Genomic DNA, 19163 nt, shown 5'->3' with positions numbered 1-19163 from the left:
AGTGACACGGCGTGACAAAACAAACTCTTCCTGCCTGAGGTTTTCTTCAGCACTGTGTAACAGCAGGCTTATGATGATTGAAAAACCTCCATTCACACTGCTGCTGCTGGCTAATTAGGGCTATTCAGGGGCTTAACGTGTGCTTAGGTTAGGATAATGCTGGTTATGTTATGGGTATACCTTTAATGACACAGCGCTGAAGAATGTGCAAACTTAAAATACTTTTTTTTTTTTCCAAATGGAGAAGCTTTTCATATAGTGCTGTTCAGCTACGAAAATGAAAGGTCTGTTTATACAATATAATAAATCCCACTGTGATTTGTTAAAAAAATGCTACAGAACATGTCTCTGCTATAAAATGTATGTAGAATATCAACAATAAAAAGAAAAAAAAATCAATAAAAGCAACTAACACTAAAAAAAAAAAAAAAAAAAAAAAAAAAAAAAAAACAATATTATCGTGAAAGCAGAATTCAACTCCACTGGTGGCACCCTGGGCTTTGCCACAATGTGCAAATGCCAGTAGCATACCATGGCTACATATACGCGTTCAATAATTGTCATTGGAAAGGATCTTTTATGATCCTTTCCAACGACAAAAGACTGAACGAGAGCTGTTCTGCTCTATGAAGAGGGAAGGGGGAGAACGATGGATTTGCATTCTCTCCCCTTCACTTCTATTACGATCATTCTTTGATTATGAATCCGCCAGGTTGAATCCATGAACAACGAGTGCTGTACACATGTCAGATATCGTCCGATATCAGCCATTATCAGGCAATTATTGGATGAGAATCATCTGATGTGTGTATAGCCTTAGTGACACCTGCCCAAGTGCCCCATTTTAGGAATGCAACAGCTGCAATGACCCTTGTCACGGTTATCTTTGTTCTGTCTTTTTGCATATTTTCTGGGTTGAATTGGTCAGGTGGGGATGATCAATTATTATTATTAATATTCACTATATATAAAGAGTTGACATATTACACAGTCCATAGTCATGTCACTAACTGTCCTCTTCAAAGGGGCTCACCATCTAATGTCCCTACCATAATTATATGTCATTAATCCAGTCTAAGGTCAATTTTGGGGGAAAGCCAAATAACCTAACTGCATGTTAGGGAGAAAACCGAAGTACCTGGAGGAAACCCACACAAGAACAGGGAGAACCTGCAAACTCCATGGTGTCCTGCAAAGGCCAGAGTGCTAACCCATAGCCCATGTAGCTCCTGTGCATACACACAGTATCACCTATACTATTCTAGTCTGTACATTGGCTCAAAAGAAAACAAAAAAAAAAGAAAAAAAAACTATATTTTTTACGTGGAAACTTTTTGCAAAAGCAGTATGTGAAATGCCATGTTGATCATTATTTGCATGCATAGTTTTACCTATTCTTATATCTAATGTAGATTTTAAGAAAGACTTTAAATAAATGTGTATTTTTATGACCAATAAAAACTCAAATGTTTTATTTCTTGGTTCATTACAAACAATCCCAAAACAGAGAACTTGGAAAACCTTTTGTTACCCGTGTTTGCACAGCCTGGCTGTTTTTAGCTGTGTCCACACCCCAGGAAATCCTTATCAGAAGGGACTCGTCTTAAAGCATTCCATTTATGTCAGCCAACCAAACATAACCTTACGCTTTTTCCAGGAAGGTCACCCATTTGTTTCATAATTTTGAAAGGTTTGCATTAGTTTCTTTCTTTCCTTCATTTATTCAATGCTGCATTTCAGACAGTTTCCCTCCCTTCTTTCTCTAAAGCTGTAATGGGATTTATAATAATTGGCTTTAGCGGTGTTTGTTTTTCTTTAAAGCTAAATCCCAGGCAAACAGTTAAATACAAATGTGAATACTATATAAACAAGGAAACTTTTCCCTGCAGGGTTGCATATAAAATACTTGTCCACCTTGGTCAGAATTTATCCATACCAAGAGAGCACCTATGTGGCATGGTTGGAAATAAGTTCTACATTCTTGCAGCGTGCACTCAAAATATGGATTTACCATAATAATTATAGGAGATGGGTAAGACTGGTACACCGTGGACATGATTTATTAAAGCTCAACAAGACTGGAGAAGATAAACCATCATAACCTGGAACCTGGGTGATCAAGCAAACCTAGAATAGATTTCAGAAAAAATACTTTTTGCAAATGATTTCAATCCTGCACTATATCCATTCCAGGTGTGCTGGATCTCCCAGGTACTCTTATGTTAGTCTATTTTCTCTAGTACTGAAAGCTTTATTGAAGTAGACCTATTATATATGTGTGTTTTTACCTATCAGTGTTTAACCAAGGATTTTTTTTAAGTCGGGTGGTAAGAAATTGTAGGCGGGTGGTAGCCCGTGTATTAAGAGCTGAGTCTTCAGTAACCACCCAAAAACAGCCCGTTAGTCACCGAAAAATGCCAATTGGTGTGCCAGGCTAAAAGGGGCTAGAGAGAACACTGTATATGTATGTATGTATATATTATATATATTGTGTGTGTGTGTTTTTGGGTGGTTACTAAAAAGTTGGGTCACAATACAGGGGAAACCCCCTACCTTCTCTCCCAGCTTATAATATATAGTTTGTATTTATATTTTATTATATATTTTATTTTATACATATCTTCATATCTCCTTTAGTCATCAGGGAATGTTAAAAGATGTTGTATTAGGAACTTAACATAATAATGTCAGACTTTGGTTACCTGACAAATACAATAGAGGCGATTTACTACAATCACCAAGTAAACTTTTTGCATATGTTGAGATCACTTTCTTAAACTTTTTTTTTATCAATACAGCACAATAAATTCTATGGCAGTAGACCCTGTTTTAAATATTTATTAGGCTAATATTTGAAATAACTAACACAAATATAGCACATCAGTTTAAAAAGTACAAACTTGGACCAACTGAGTTGCAACCAATCATTTCCCTTTTAGGTGCCTCTTCCCAGGCCCAGTTTGTAAAAACTTTCAGACATAAAACTTTTCCATTTGTGGTTTTCTTCCTTTTTTTTTTTGCTTGCTGGATCACATTCTAATATACATTCCCCATCCGCCAAAGTCACAAGAGAAGAATGGCTCTTTATGTTATAGATGGTGTGTGTAGTAAATAAAATTATTTTTGTAGCATCTACAAGGTAAATTGAAGCCCAAACAAAAATAATGACAAAGCTCAGTAATTATAGTTCTATAATGACATATCCTGCTGCACAGAGTTTAAGCAAACAGGTCATGTGAACAGGATGAATCACGGTCATTATTTCTTGAAGACATATAGGTATTTGGCACGCAGCGACAGTCATCCTGGAAATGTAGGAATTACCTAGTCCAAGAGAAAAATTCGTCTGGGAAGGGTTGTATAGAAAGGAAATTACCCACAAATAGGGATTAAATATAGACTTTGAAATCTGATGATAGCTTGGTGTAAAGTCTATTGAATTCCTGTAAGTTTCAGTCTATATTTACAATGCAGGAAGAGCTACAATTCAGGTAAACTGGCCAGTAATTTGGCACTTTGACATTGACTGTAATAACCTGTAATATGACTAGTACCCCAGTTTTAAATGCCCCTGAAATTTGTTTTTTTGGGGTCTCATATGAAAAAGTTTATGTAAACTCCAAACCAAAGATATGCTCAAACTGTTTCCCTTTTGGTCTGATTAATATACCATTAAGGGTAAGTTAAGAACTGATTTCAGATCAAACGATTCCAGCTACTGGAAGCTGGCACCTTGGCAGACGCTTGGACACCACATCATCTTAAAGATCCAATGTTTGCACATTTAAATGCACCCCAACAACATGGCCAGTCTAAGAAGGTAAAAGCCAGTTTGTTCCTTGCTAAAAATCCTTTGCTTCTTGATCCACACATACAGAACCCTCCAGAGACAAATGACCTGCTCTCTCCATTTCCTTAAGTAGTAGCCACAGTTTGTTATGGTTTACAGAGCCAAGAGCTTTAGCCAATGAAGTAGAAAATATTTTACTATAACTTTCTTGCTTGTTTCATTATCCAGCAGATGCTAGAAATCTGATCTCTGCTTCCACTGCCTATTCTGAACCAGGCTATACATCTGGCAGTTCTCAATCCACATATTGCTTGAATCTAGCTTGTAGGATCTCTGGCGTTACTATACTAGAATGTCAGATATGTGACACTGCTTAGTCATTTAAACACTCATAGCTTTCCTCTTTCATGGCAATGGAATATACTATACTGCTACTGAAATATACCCAATATGCATAAACTTGTGCGGGGACTAGGGCTCAGCAGGTATTAAAGCAAAGGTAAGGATGATCATTCCAGGGTGAAAAGTATATGTGAAGTTTTGGATAGCTTTCCAATTTTGGATAAAGTAGGGAACAATTAAAGGTCATCTATGTCAACGATCGTCAAACTTTCGGACATAACCGACCACTAAATTCATCATTTTAAATCCTGGGACCAATAATATAATTTTTTTTTATAAAGATAAATACATTTCTAAAATAACGATCTTCCTAATGGTGCCTGACGAGGACTGTGGAGGTTCTGATTCATTTTCAGTGCACGGTTAAGTGAAGTATTACTATTGTTACTATTATCATTATTTGCATTATCTTTGGTATTACTAAAGAAATGCAAAATATTTGTTTGCTTTTTCTCACCCATTATGGTTTTATTTCCTCGAATCTAAAGCTGCGTACACACTTGCAATTTTTCTCGTTGGAAAGGATCTTTCACGATCCTTTCCAACGAGAAAAGACTGCACGATGCATGAACAATGCTGTACATACAGTACCGTTCATGCTCTATGGAGAGGGGAGGGGGAGAGCGACGGAGCGGCACCCTGCTGCGCGCTCTCCCCTTCCCTTTCATTAGGATTGGTCGTCGTCCATCGCCCATGGATCCGCCAGGACGGTCGTCGGACGATGGACGACGACCGACTGTACACACAGCAGATTTTCGCCCGATAATTGGCCGATACCGATTATCGGGCGAGAAAAATTTGCCGTGTGTACGCAGCTTAAGACCAAACAAGAAATGATAACTATCAAAGTCAAACTATTTGATGCCAATAAATATAACAGTTAAATAAAACACACAGTTAAGGCCATAAAAGAGCATCTGAGAAATAAACAAATAAAATAAAACAATTGGATGAGAATCGGTATTCGCAGAGTGGGTTGACTGTTGTAATGGTGGAAACAATACTGAAGTGTACGGCTCGGCAACTTAAGACTACACTGATGCTACGCCTCCCATGTTTTTCTGTCTCTAGTAGAGTTTGTGAATTTAGTGCAATATAAAGACAAAAATTGTTTTTCAGAGTATTATTTTTGTTTTATTATTAATAAACATAAAAATTGCAAATAATGTTCACATTTTTCTGTGGTCCACTAAAATTGTCTCATGGACCACTGGTTGGCGACCACTATCTATGTCACATCAGGAAGATTTCTCTTTACTTTATGCCCTGCAAAAGAAGCAGAAAATTCCCACTAAACTTTTAATGGAACAAGCGTCCCAACTAGAAGATTTTGCTTCTGTTGCTTTTCTGGCAACAACTCAACTAACTATATCTCCCCGGTTACTGGTCACTAGGACAGATAAAGAGAATATTTGCACAATATACACATTTTTTTGTCTTAGTTTGAAATTAAATTTCTGTGAAAAGTTATTCTGATAAAGCTTGTTGGTGAAACACAAAGCTACTACTGTTATTATTTTTTCTTTGCTTACTTCTATCAAAAACTACAAGTCCATATAAAGGATGTCAATACAACTGTGCAATTCTACTGCATCAGCATTAGCACCCTGTATCAAAATGTAATAAAATAAAGTTATGGAAGAGACTTTGTGGCGGTTAATAAAATGCTATTGAGATTGTGGCCTAGAAGTAATTATATCATCTATGTAAAATAAAAATGTAATTTTGCCCAATCTGTCTTAAATTAATAACAATGAATTCGGATCACAGGTGATTTAAGGTGATTTTCTATGGCAAACAAATGTGAGATATAAATAGTGGGAACCTGATCTCTTTTTATTTCATTGTAAAGTTTATGTGGTCGTAGAATATGTCTTGCATTTCCCACTATTCACACTATTATGCAAGCAAAGAAAACAGGAAAAGCCATTCTTCTGTAGTAAAACATTGTAGGGAGAGTTTTCTGGCCAGTTTAATATGTGTCATAATATCCCCCCAACTAAAAAAAATAAGTAGCCGTGCTTTAATAAAAATAAAAAGGAAGAGAGAGAATGGCAGCAATGTAAGATAGAGATCTATAATTGTGACTTTGAAATAACAAAGCCCTTATGGCTGATGTTTAAATCTTAGTTAATCTTTCCCACCCACCAATTTCCTCCTGACAGTTGGTTTCCAGCTGTGAGACGCTGGAGCAAAAGTTCACCTCAAAGCGGCCAGGGCAGATTAACTTTCATAGCAAGATATGTATAATCAGACAGCAAGTCACCGCTGGGTTTGTTTGCATTGCAGTGTTATGTCTCACAACACATATACAGACGCTCAGCTGGACACTCTTGTGGACAGCAAGAATGGGTAGAGCTGACAAGCAATGTGTTGCTCCAACATAAATATTATGTACCAGGTGTACAGTCCCTACATAAATGTGCATGATCCTATCTGAAGCAACACTTAAGGCAATGACATAAATTTTAGACTTGACAAGAGAGACACAGGCTAAATGTTGGGTGAAAAAAACCATCATTCACTTTTTTCACTCAGCTGACTTGCTATTTGTATCTCTAGGGCTGCCAATAACAGATTCAAAGAGGTCTAGAATCCCAAAGTGGAAGGAAAGTCTCACTTTTAAAATTGGCTATCAGGGAGTGGTTTATTACACAGGACAGTTGATGTCCCTTCTTCTTCTGCAATAACTATTGTTACTTGCACAGCTCAGCATTTGTTGCCAGAGATATCCGGCAATTTTCCATCTTCACTGGCCAGGCCGAGACGATGTAACTCCCTGCACAAGAGTTGAACTGGTACCGGCACCTGCAAGGAAAGGTCAGGATATGGAGGGAGAAGATGATGGCATGGGTTTGTACCACTTTAAGCTGTATACAGATGTTAGACTTTAATCACCTGAGATGAATGTTCTGCCAGACCAGTAAAAACCCGACAGGGATAATTGCTGTTGTCGCCTAATGTAGAGAACTCCTAGATGTGGCTCCTGCTTGTCCATTTTCTTTCCTTCTCCAGGGTGTGTTCAATGGTTCCTGATTCCACCCTTTGCATTTCTTAGAATTGTGTTAAGTATACTTAATGGCTTAATTAAGTTAAACAATAAGTACCAACAAGTACCATCCAGTCAGCCCTGAGCTTTAATTATTTTAATACACAGATATTTCTTATACATCAGATTGTAAGATAACTGACAGTAAGCAGTAGTTTTGGTAGTCGTGCAGGGGATATGTTAGAATGTATACAAGGACAACAAAGGTGAAAATACCTAGATGGGACAATAAAACATTCTAACTTTTACCTTGAGTACCAAGACTTAAGTTTTTATTTTAGATATAATTTTAAATATAAAAACCACCACTACACCACATGGTTGATCGTCTGGAAGGCCCAAAACACTGTACATACAGGGCCTGATTTATTAAAGCTTGCAAACCTGGAGAAGAAAGACCATCATTGAAGAACTTTGATAATCCAGCAAACTTGAAGGGATCTGGTCCAGAATTGAATATCTTTGCCAACTGATAGCAAATGATTTTAAAGAAACCCATTCCAGGTTTGCACTGAGGAGGATTGGGGATCATTATATGTGTCCCTCAATGAAGAGTGGTGCAGTAGGGAAGTATGATTTATACATCTAGAGGTAGTTAGTTGTCAGCTCCCAAGGAACCAGACCTGGATCTCAATCCCAGCACCGGTAGTGGCATTACAACAGCACAAAGCAGAGACAGAAGAGAGACTGGGCCCGTGGCTACAAGAGCAGAAAAGTACCTACATTCTGCACCCTCTGCATATGAGAGGGGGGTGAGAGATTAGGGAGGAAAGGTTTCAGTGTCAGTGACCACTGCTTTTATATGGGGGAGTATGAGGGATATGAGAGCAGTTTCAGGACACAAAAGGTAATTAGTAGCAGGGGACTGAAGTGGCACGATGCAGTCTGTAAGAGTACAATGAAAGCAGGTGCAGGACATACTATTAACAGGAGACATGGACAACATTTTGCACCCTAGATTCATATGTAAACAGTTTTTCCTACTTTCTCTAAAAAAAAAATAAGAGCAGGTAGTCCCTGGGTTACATATGAGATAAGGAATGTAGGTTTGTTTTTAAGTTTAATTTGTATGTAAATCAGAACAGGTAGATTATTTTATAAATGCAATTAGTACAGATGTTTGTCCTAACAGATTATTAGGCAGTGTGGTGTAAGTTGTTGTTTAAAATCCTCACTGTGAGTTAATCACAAACAAAGAAAAAAAAAAAAATCTTTATGAAGCCTAGACATTCATTTACTTCTGGACTGCAGAGTTTGTCTTGGTCATTAAAGAATTACAAGATGCTACAGATCAGCTCTTAAAGAGGAAGTAAACTCAAACCTCGCCCAAAACCCCAAAACAATACACTTACCTTCAATCCCACAGAGCAATCGATCGGTCTGGATGTCGCTTAGATATCCCGGTGCCGACATCTTTTCCTCTTCCTCTGGGTTCTTTTTTCTACGTAATCCAGCACAGGCGTGAGATCGGGTGACGTAGATGGGGAAAAACTTGCTGATCTCACTTCGCATGCATGAGATTGGCAATTTTTTTCCCTTTTGATGAAAGGGCTCCTCCTGCGCATGCCTGAGATGCTCGAGCATGTGCAGAAGGGACACCCAAGAGCCTCCCGGGATGCATGACGTAGGTATCCTGGGAGGCTTTGCGCTCCCATTCATTCTGATTTGCATAGGTGATTGAGAATTATGGGGTGGTATTCCCCCCCATTTAAAAAAAATAAACCAACAGAACAGAATTTTTACCTTCCATAAAGCATTGTCTACCCTTTTGTGTAAAGTGAAAATTCTGAGTTTAGGTACACTATAAGATCACCCAAAACCTCAGCAGTGTTATCAAAAAACTTCTGAAAGTCATGCAAATGCCCCCCCTGCATTAAGCCTCTGTCCTGCACATGAGCGAGCAGGGAAGCCCCATTCGTATCTAGGAGGCAATCTGTGTGTCGGATGTCCTTAACCCGGGGACTACCTGTACCTTCTTTAATCTCTGGATCTGTTTATATTTGAGTATTAATGTATAATAAAGTAAAAAAATAAATAAATAAATAAAGAAATTTATATTTGTTAATAAAACATTTTTTAAGGTAACACTGGATAAAACAAGTACCCTCTAAACACTAATGACCACCACCAAACTGGAAGTACAATGCTCACGATGAGCTTTTTGGTTTTCCAGTAACAAAAAAAATGTAAGAATCCAGCGTGTAGCAAAGAATAAAATCTAAACTTAAATCAGCTTGACATGTTGAAGCACCAGAATATTGAAGTAATGTGACACATCCAATCAATTTGCTTGCTGGGCTCACCCGACGTGTGGGGACAGGCTCCGTCCTGGGATACATGTAATACGACCACAAGACACCAATGTGCTCATGTTTCCTACAACTTGGACATGGCTCAATTCTTCTTCATTTTCACAACACGCAACAAAATCTCCAATGAATCTCTCATACTTAAGTTTAATTAACCGGCTGTAATAGATGGTTTAGTCATCCCATTTACCCTTCGCTGGATATCAGTGGGAATGCAGCTGCTCAGCCTGTGGAATGCCTTATATTAAATGAATGGCAAGAAGCATTTGTGTGTGGATAGAGAAGCCATCCATGAGATTTGTATGCCCGCTGTTTTTTTTTTTACTTCCTTTGGATCAAATATGGTTTTCTGAGGATACCAGGTTTACATGCTGTACATAGGCATTTTATGGCCTAATTTAAAGCACAATTTACAGGATTTAGGACAACCTCAACCTCAAAACATGCACACACTTTCTTTTTTTTATTCTAATTACACTTTTTTCTGCATTCTTTGTTACAGGTGTTATGTGGTTGAAAATCTATAGATGCTCCTCACTCCTGGACAACACAGTGCTCATTTAATGGCGTGTGAGCAATGTTCTATCTAAGCGTATTATAATCCTAGGACAGTATGATGAGGCCTTCCCAGGGGGTTTGTCCATGACAAAAATGTGATATGTGATATGGGTTTGTCCATGACAAAAATGTGAAATACTTAAGCTCCAATGTCTGCCACCTCTGCTAAGGTAATAAGGAATACCACAAGAGACTCACAGCATCTTGGAACCCACAAACATAGGTAGCTAGCAATACCAGCATTGAATGGATAGATTCCATGTTAACATTGTTAGGTCCCAAGAATTGAGGCAACTATGCTGCCCTCAACACTGTAGATGTGAAACATCACTACAACAGCTTCCTCAAAGTCCCCTTCCAAAAAACAATAGTGAAATGGTTTCTGGGTATTAGGACTGGTTACCACTTGTCTCCTATATAATCTGGATGATCGCTCTTGTTACCATACCTTATGCAAACTAGAGATGCAGGATCCTGGCTCTATTTTTTCTTAGTCACAAAAAGTGACCTACTGTATGACTGTAAGTTGCACCCTAGGTCCGTAGGATGTGACATAGAGCACCAGACAAATCGCTCATCAGTTGGAAATCAGCACACTGCAGTAGGAAACGCAGTAATGTGATCAAATTATTAAACATTAAAATAAAAAACAGTATCAATTTTTTCAATAATTTTATATACATTTCTTGCTTTTAAATTTTGTTTATTGTGATTTTATATAAAATGAAAACTGATGCTGTTTTTTATTTTATTTTCCTTAAAAGTCCCAACACACATCTTTTGTACTACAATCAATCAGGGATGTGTCAATGCTGATTGTTTTTTTAAGATTAGCAGGATTATACTGTTTCATTTTATTGTTTTGTGTGTTGTTTTAGTAATATATTTTATTGTTTTAGTAATATATATATATATATATATATATATATATATATATATATAAATAGAGGAAGACAAGTTAGGGTCAAAAATAGGAGGACTCCAGATGATCAGGGATAGAGTCATGATCCATTTATGCTGCCAGGTGTAATGAAGATTAGCAGCATCTGGAGTGTCTCTACTGCACCTGGTAATACATTCCTAACCATTTAGTTTGCTGAAAGCATCTGTAAGCTGGTCAGAATTTGGCCCAGCAGCACACAAACCGAATGCACTTCTGCATCCGGCACATTTGTATATAAGTACTTCCAGGGAACTTGTCATGACAATCTAATTTTACACACAATGAGACACTGCAGGGTGCTCACACATAACCCCGGCTAAGGTAAAGTAATATCTGCAGAGTTCCTAACTCTTTGTGTAGCAAAGCATACTTTATTAGAAGGTTAAGCACAGGGCCTAAATGTAAAAGCAAACAAAGCAAGCCTATTTTTTTCTTTACATGTATTTACAAACATGCAATCTTTAGTACAGGAATCTCTGCCGCAAAGAGAGAGAGGAAGTTAGACCCAACTATTAGACAATTACAGGTCGTTAAGCTTGTGATTTAGCAAATTACTCCTTCCTTTGCCATAGGCATTAAAAAAAATTAGACAGTAAGCCCTCCCCAACATGTTATAAAGATGTATTTAAGCAGAGTACAGTTCGTTTCTTGTGTTAGCTGTTCAAAAATGTAAAAAAAAAAGTTTTTTTTGTCTGGTAATCATCACATTGATATTAAAGCCACTTTGTAATAATTGCTATTTCTATGAGATATAAGGCATAAATCAGGTCAGGTCAATTAAAAATGATCAAATATAGAACCAGGTTTTGTTTTATGATTGATATTTCTATTACCTATAATAACAGAAAATATTACAATTCCGATCCAAATATGGGACAAATTGAAAGAATACTCATAGTTGATCCCAATATTAGTAACAATGATCCAAAGTATTCAATGGCTGGACCATATGTTACTGAGCATATTACTAACCAAATTAATAATTCAATATACCAGTCACCTATGCTACATCAAAGAAATAAATTGTGTTATCCATGGTTTCCTCTGCAAACAACAGGGATCTGAACACAGTTTTATTGTTTTATTGTAGCAATTTCTCGGATGGGTTTTTTCTGATTTTGCAGCTTAAGGACGGGTTGTTTCACCTGCATGGAGAGCTCCTTTGACCGCATGTTGTCTGTTCACAGCAAATCTTCCACATAGAAGCACCCCCCAAATCAACTCCAGGCCTTTTATCTGCTTAATTGATAATGACATAAAGAAGGAATTGCCCAATATTTATGGACCTAACTGTTAAGGTGCGTACACACTTCCAATTTTTATCGTTCAAAACGAACGACGAACGAACGATCGATTGGGCAAAAATCGTTCGTAAAAAAAATAACCAACGACGCCGACGAACGAGGAAAGTCGTTGGAAACGAATGACCGGACCGGCGGATCGGATTGGACGACGATCGTTGACCATCGTTGGTGTGTACGATCGTTCGTTGATCGTCCATGGTCTGAGCATGCGTAATGAACAAACGTTCGTTCACTTTCCTGTTGTGCACATAGTTCCTCTATCGCTCAAACGATCGTATCTATTGTGTGTACAATATCTACGAACGATCGTGTCGTTATCTCTATGTGCAGGATCGGTGCTATACAATCGTTCGTAGATATCGTGCAGGATCGTTCGTCGTTCGTTTTCCAGCGATAATAATTGGAAGTGTGTACGTAGCTTTAGTGATCATCATCAAGTAAGCTACCCACTTTGTAATAAAATTGATTGATCAATTTTGGGTACCATAGTTTCATGCGCTTTTGTGGGGCCACACAAATTTAAGGATTAACATATTTGTAATCTTTTCACTTGACACAAAATAATCTTTTATATTTTAGCAGAGAATGGGGATTTTGTGTTTGCCACATTTTGCAAAAATGGCCCTGAAAGTGAAAAGGTTCAATAAGTTGATAGATATAAAATGCCCCCTAATCAAACAGCTTGCTAGACTTGTAAACAATTCCTTAATTACAGAGATTTATGTGGGATCTGTAGGTGTATTCCTTTCAAGGTAAATGCTCCCTAACCTGGGTTACATGCACATGGAAAGAAACACAGAGGATATCATTTATTTTATATAGAAAATTGTGTAGCTTGTTTCTCTTTCACTCATTTTAACATTTTATTTTTCTACATGCTTTTTTGAAGGCCATTGTTACAGAAAAAGAGCCTTTACAGCAACCACCTCGGTGCTTTTGCCATAATTTAGGATAAGGTCAGGACTTTGGGTCTTCACCGTGGTGTGATATTTTTAAAAGCTGCCTTTATTGGTCTCACAGTCTATTAGTATTCTTAGTAAAAAATTAGAAACTATGCAATTATATGTGAAACATTCGTGCAACCTACAGGCCTAACCCTCCTAGTAGCAACTGGCAGGATGTGATGATCCAATTAAATTTAATTAAAGTCAAGGGCAGCAAATGGCACAAAGGATCACCTTTATTTTCCAATTAAGCAGCCATGTTACTATAAATGGTGTATAGAAACAAGGCCACACCATCAAGATCTAATAAGTTCTAAGAAAAATTTTCTGTGAAGGTTTCTTATTGACTTAAAATTTAGACATAAAAATGACCCTGTATATAAAAGAAATATTCTGCTACATAACACTCCCTAATCTTCGATTACGCACAAGATGAATGTTCAGGAAGGTGAAGAACATTCCGAGGGATTGATTGTCCAGTTTGGTGTCCATTCCCACTCCTCTCCCAGAGTATCCTCTGACAGTTTCAGTGGCTTGGCTGTTGACCTCTTCTCCGTATTCTTTACAGTCTCGAGACGCTCCTCAGTAATCCAAGTATTGCTTCAATGACAGCTGTGGTCTTGTAGAGCATTCTCAAGAAGAAGCAGGACACTCTGCTGTCACTTGTAATCTGCATTAACGAGTGCATTTGTTGGCACTTCACACTCCTGTCCGCTCACATATTTACTGGAAGCCTTGCCATGGTGATTTACTAGCCTTGCAGGAAATTGGATATGTCTTTTGCTGGATATATATCTTTTATCATGCTTCTGAGGTTCAAACTACCAATTCTGAAAGACTCAGGTTAGATATAAATACAACAAATAAATCAACAGAAGCGAATATAGGGAGCCCACATAGGTCCAAATATCTCCCCAAGAATGGTGAGCCTTTAAATATATGTCCAGTAGAAAACACCAGTGCATTCAGGTCCATTAGATAGCAGTACATGTGCTGGGCTGGGCTCCTTCATTTGCATGTTTAGAGAAAGTTTCCAGTTCTTTCCAAGTGCCTCTTGGGAAGTTTTAAAACTGAGTGGATTCCATATCAACTTTTTACATATTCTTAACAAGCAGTGAAATGTTGAGTTTGTTTTAAAGTTTTACGGTAAGTTAAGAATACAAAACTATCATTTGTGAGTCTTGGGTGACACCAATTCAAAAGACCTGCTGGATTAAACATACTCCGATCCCTTTGTGTGGTCATCACAACATTAAAAGTACTTGAATCTTTAAGCTTGCCCACTTTTCCTCTTTCCAACACACCACTTTACTGTTCGTTAGCTAGCCGATATATATCACACCTCGTGGGTGTCATTGAAATGATAAGCAATGTTATATTTATTTCACCTTTCAGTGTTTTAACTATTTTAGCTCATAACTGCAGAAAGGGACAGGCGATGTACCCTCCATACTTGCCATAATTCTTTCTACTTGCCTGATCACTCCAGATAACTGGCAATAAGGTGACCTGTGAATGTGAAGTCAGCTTTGGTTGCAGGATACCTGACAATCTCAGCTTCCCCCGCACATGTGGGGAATAAATGAACTCCTGGGCACCTGCACAAGAAATATCATCCTAGCCAGAGCCAATCAAGATGGCTGAAAATCTTCTACAAGAACAAAAATAAGAAAAAGATGGTGGCACTTTTTCGGGGGAATGAGGACAAGTCCATAAAGCAGGCTTTGTTCCGCTATTTATCATCCTGCACCCATGAACCGAGCATTTTCTTTGCCCAATGAGTATGACCACGTCTTCCTTGTTCTGACCCACCAACAGCAGGAAGCGCTTCTCCAACTGTGAAGGGGGGGACATTAGGCAAAGATTTATATTTCTCAAATTATGTTTAATCATTCCCTATTTTCCAACATATTTGCTTTAGAATTTATGTTGAATGCAACATCAGATCCATTATAAAAATTGACCAGTATGCTGCCGCCATACCCTGGTCTTTTCTATTAGAGAACAGTCTTCTCTACTACATCATTCAGGGTAGTGGTCAGACATTAAAGTGTATACTCCAACAATAAGTTTTTTTTTCCTTGCTTCCTTTTGATGTTGAATACACAGGTAAAACTGTTTCATACCTGATTAATAAGTGGTAAAAAAAAATCATCATTCCCAAATTCTCATTTCTATACTATGAAGCAAAAGAAATGACAGATGCTGCCGATTTATAACTATGCTTTACACGCCAACAAACTGCTTTTATTTATATTAATATGAGAGCAATTACTGCAGCGAGGGAAAAAATTGCAATATTACAAAAATAATTAGTTCCAGTTTAAAGCAAGGTCTTGTTTCTATCACATTATTGTATATAAAATCACAACAGTCAGCATGACTAGCGGACTCCTGCCAAAATCTGAACTTGCTGGAAGTCATACAAAAACTCACAGAGATGAATCAAAGGTTTATGACTGTTTACTCATTTCAATACTAGAGATAATTTGGAGTGGCTATACAGGGTCTGATCGTGTTGCTGTCACTCTAAAGCTGCGTATACACTTCCAATTTTTATTGTTGGAAATGAACGACAAACGAACGACGAACGATCGATTGGGCAAAAATCGTTCGTAAAAAAAGTAACCAACGACGCCGACGAACGAGAATAGTCGTTGGAAATGAACGACCGGACCGGCGGATCGGATTGGACAACGATCGTTGACCATCTATCGTGTGTACAGTCGTTCATTGATCGTCCATGGTCTGAGCATGCGCGGTGAACGAACGTTCGCTCACTTCCTGTGGTGCACGTCACTTCCTGTATCGTTCAAACGATCGCATCTATCGTGTGTACAATATCTGAGAACGATCGTGTCGTTATCTCTATGTACAGGATCGGTGCTATACGATCTTTCGCAGACATCGTGCAGGATCGTTCGTCGACCAACGATAATAATTGGAAGTGTGTACGTAGCTTAACACTGAGAGCTGACTAACACGCAGAGACAAAGTAAGGATAGTTCTGCCATCCTTTTACTAAATTTACTAAAACCATTGGGGAAGTACACAAGGGTTCTTTTCACTATATATAAAGGTTTTCTAAAATAACAAATACAATAATTTAGAGGTTGGGTAAAGGTTTTCACGTGATAAACAACCTTTTGATAATTACACAATATTTATGTATTTATGAAGGTCTAAATACGAGGGGGTGCTGAGAAGTTCCTGGCTTTGCCCCCTTCCAGATGAAATTGAAAAATGAGTGTGGGGGCATATGACAGCCTAATATCTTAGTATGTAACTGTGCAAATATCAAAATTCACACCGAGATGTCCCAAACACTGGGGAGAAGTGTCCTTCCTACAGCACTGTCAAAACCTGGATATCTTGTTTCAAGACTGGGCATTTCACCGTTAAAAATGAGCCCCGCAGTGGGCGCCCACCAACCTCAACTGACCCGGCAACCTGCGATGCTGTCTATAAGCTGATTATTGAGGACCAGCGAATATCGGCAAAAAAGATAGCCCAGATAACCTGATATCTCACGGGAGCGTGTTAGGTTTGTTATTGCCACTATCCTAGACATGCACAAGCTTTCAGGGAAGTGGGTGCCGAAATGTTTGAACCGTGATCAGAAGAAGGAATGAGTTGAAGCATCCAAAGCCGTTTTGGCCCATTTTGAAGCTGTACAGGACTTTTTGGCTAGGTTAGTGACTGAGGATGAAACCTGGCTCCACATCTATGATCCTGAAACCAAGGAACAGTCAAAGAAATGGCGCCAAAGCGGGTCCCCGTGGCTGAAGAAGTTCCAAACCCAGAAATCATCCAAAAAAGTCATGGTGTCTGTTTTCTGGGACAAAGACTGTATTCTGTTGGTGGACTACCTACTTCAGGGCTCTAGTATCACCGGACAGTATTATGCTAGCCTCCTGGACCAGCTGAAGGAGGCAATAAGGATGAAACGCTGTGGAAAGTTAACCAAAGGGATCCTTTTTTTGCAGGAAAATGCACCCGTGCACACGTCCAAAGTTGTGGCTGTTAAACTGAACACCATGGGTTTCCAATTGGTCCACCATCCCCCTTCTCACCGGACCTGGCCCGGTCGGACTATTATCTGTTCCCGAATTTGAAGAAACACCTGAAGGGGCAACGTTTTGAGGACATTTCTGACATCAAAGATGCTGCTGAGAGCTGGTTTGCAGCCCAATCAAAGGACTTTCATTTGAACTGTCTAGAAAAGCTGCAACTATGCTGTACTAGGGGGGATATGTTGAATAAATGTGTTATTTCATAACTCAGGCTCTCTTCTTTCTGGGCAAAGCCAGGGACTTCTCAGCACCCCCTCGTATTATACAAAATAAAGGGAAAACTAAGGAACCAATTTTAAACTGTATGGAGCTCACACACTTTCCACAGTTCACACTAAAGGAAGTCATGCAAGTCATTCAGCCATCCTGGTTTGCATAATGCTATCAAACTGTCACAGAGACCTTGCCAATAGGGAAAGTGATTGAATGGATAACCCTGGATGAGGTTCTGATACTTCATTTTCCAATAACAGACTGGATGTATGATCAAGCTGTATGAAGCAGAACTAAACAAGCAATACTTCACCATCTCCCATCTTCTTCCTGGAGATTACCTTCGGCCATCCTGAGTGGGGAAGACGTACCTGTGTGAGAGTTTATTAAGTCCCGGCACATGCAAGGGAAGCCGAGACTGCTGGGTTTCTCTGGCAAGCAACACTGAGCTGCACATGTTTAGCAAAATTGACAGCTGGGCAGCAATCAGGCAGGCAAAAACAGTTATTGCAGAAAGGACATCACCTATCCATTTCTGCAAACACTATTTACCTGAATTGCAAATGTTCACTTTACTTTTACTTTAATCGCAGTAGAAAAGTGAAAGTCAGGGTCTGAAAACACTAACAGAGATAGATAAAATGGGACTACAAATCCCTTTGCTGGCTGTGTTGTTTGGCAGTGGTGTCTGTATCACGGGATGCATCACACATAGTTCATAAGTGCATTTCACTGCTCGCCAACAGTTTAGCAATAAAGTTCACAGTACAAAACAAAAAACAACCAGACGTTCCACATAAATCGATAAACTTCACAATATTTAACTTATATATTATTATTATATAACAGCAGTGTTACGAAGTGATATGTTAGCTGAAATGTAGGGAACAATATCCCCCTTTACTATACTACATCTCAATTAATATCTCTAAATGTAACACTTCCTTTGCATAAACCTGGATATAAGAATTAGGAAATACAACTTGCATAAAGAAGCTGGTTATACACAGAGACATCTCAACGTCCAAAAATGAATGTTCACAAGCTGAAAAGAACGTACACAATGTGTAATCCGATTTAAACTTATTTGGACAATATTTCTTATAGCATTGTTTCTTAACCAGGAACAGTAGCTATCCTCCAATGGTTTCTAGAGGTTTGTTGACGATGGGAAATGTGCGCCTCTCGGGTCAGTTTAAGTGACACTAATTGATCTGTTTTGTTATCGGTAGCGGTGTCATTCTTACACTCTTCCTACTGATCACCAATATACTGTGAGTTGTGGATATAAGGAGGTTTCCTGAAGACCTGAAAGTTATTTCAGGCTTTCCCCATTATGAAGAAAGGCTGCCTTATAGTAATATGAAAAAAAGATTTTACACTGTACTGTGTCATTGGTACCAGTTACAGTAATTACTTTGTTATATCTTCATTTGGACAGCCATACGTAGTATCAGTAAGGCTTATCACTTAACCAGATATTTTGTAAATACGCTTCCAATTCAATTATGCTTCTAGCCTGCAAGTGTACTCTGTGCTGCAAGATAGGAGTTTTATCGGGAGTACATTATACAATTA

The 19163-nt window shown here is 38.4% G+C and overlaps 1 protein-coding gene across 1 annotated transcript in view; it reads right to left on the bottom strand.

Moving 5' to 3' along the window:
* The window catches only part of TMEM135 (transmembrane protein 135), a 211552-nt gene that overhangs the window by 145285 nt on the left and 47104 nt on the right, over positions 1-19163 (bottom strand). The gene's annotated exons all lie outside the window — the stretch shown is intronic.

The sequence above is a fragment of the Pyxicephalus adspersus genome, chromosome 1 (assembly GCF_032062135.1).
Source record: "Pyxicephalus adspersus chromosome 1, UCB_Pads_2.0, whole genome shotgun sequence".
NCBI lineage: Eukaryota > Metazoa > Chordata > Amphibia > Anura > Pyxicephalidae > Pyxicephalus > Pyxicephalus adspersus.
Note: the sequence above shows the minus strand (reverse complement) of the source record. Positions and strands in the feature narration are given on the sequence as shown.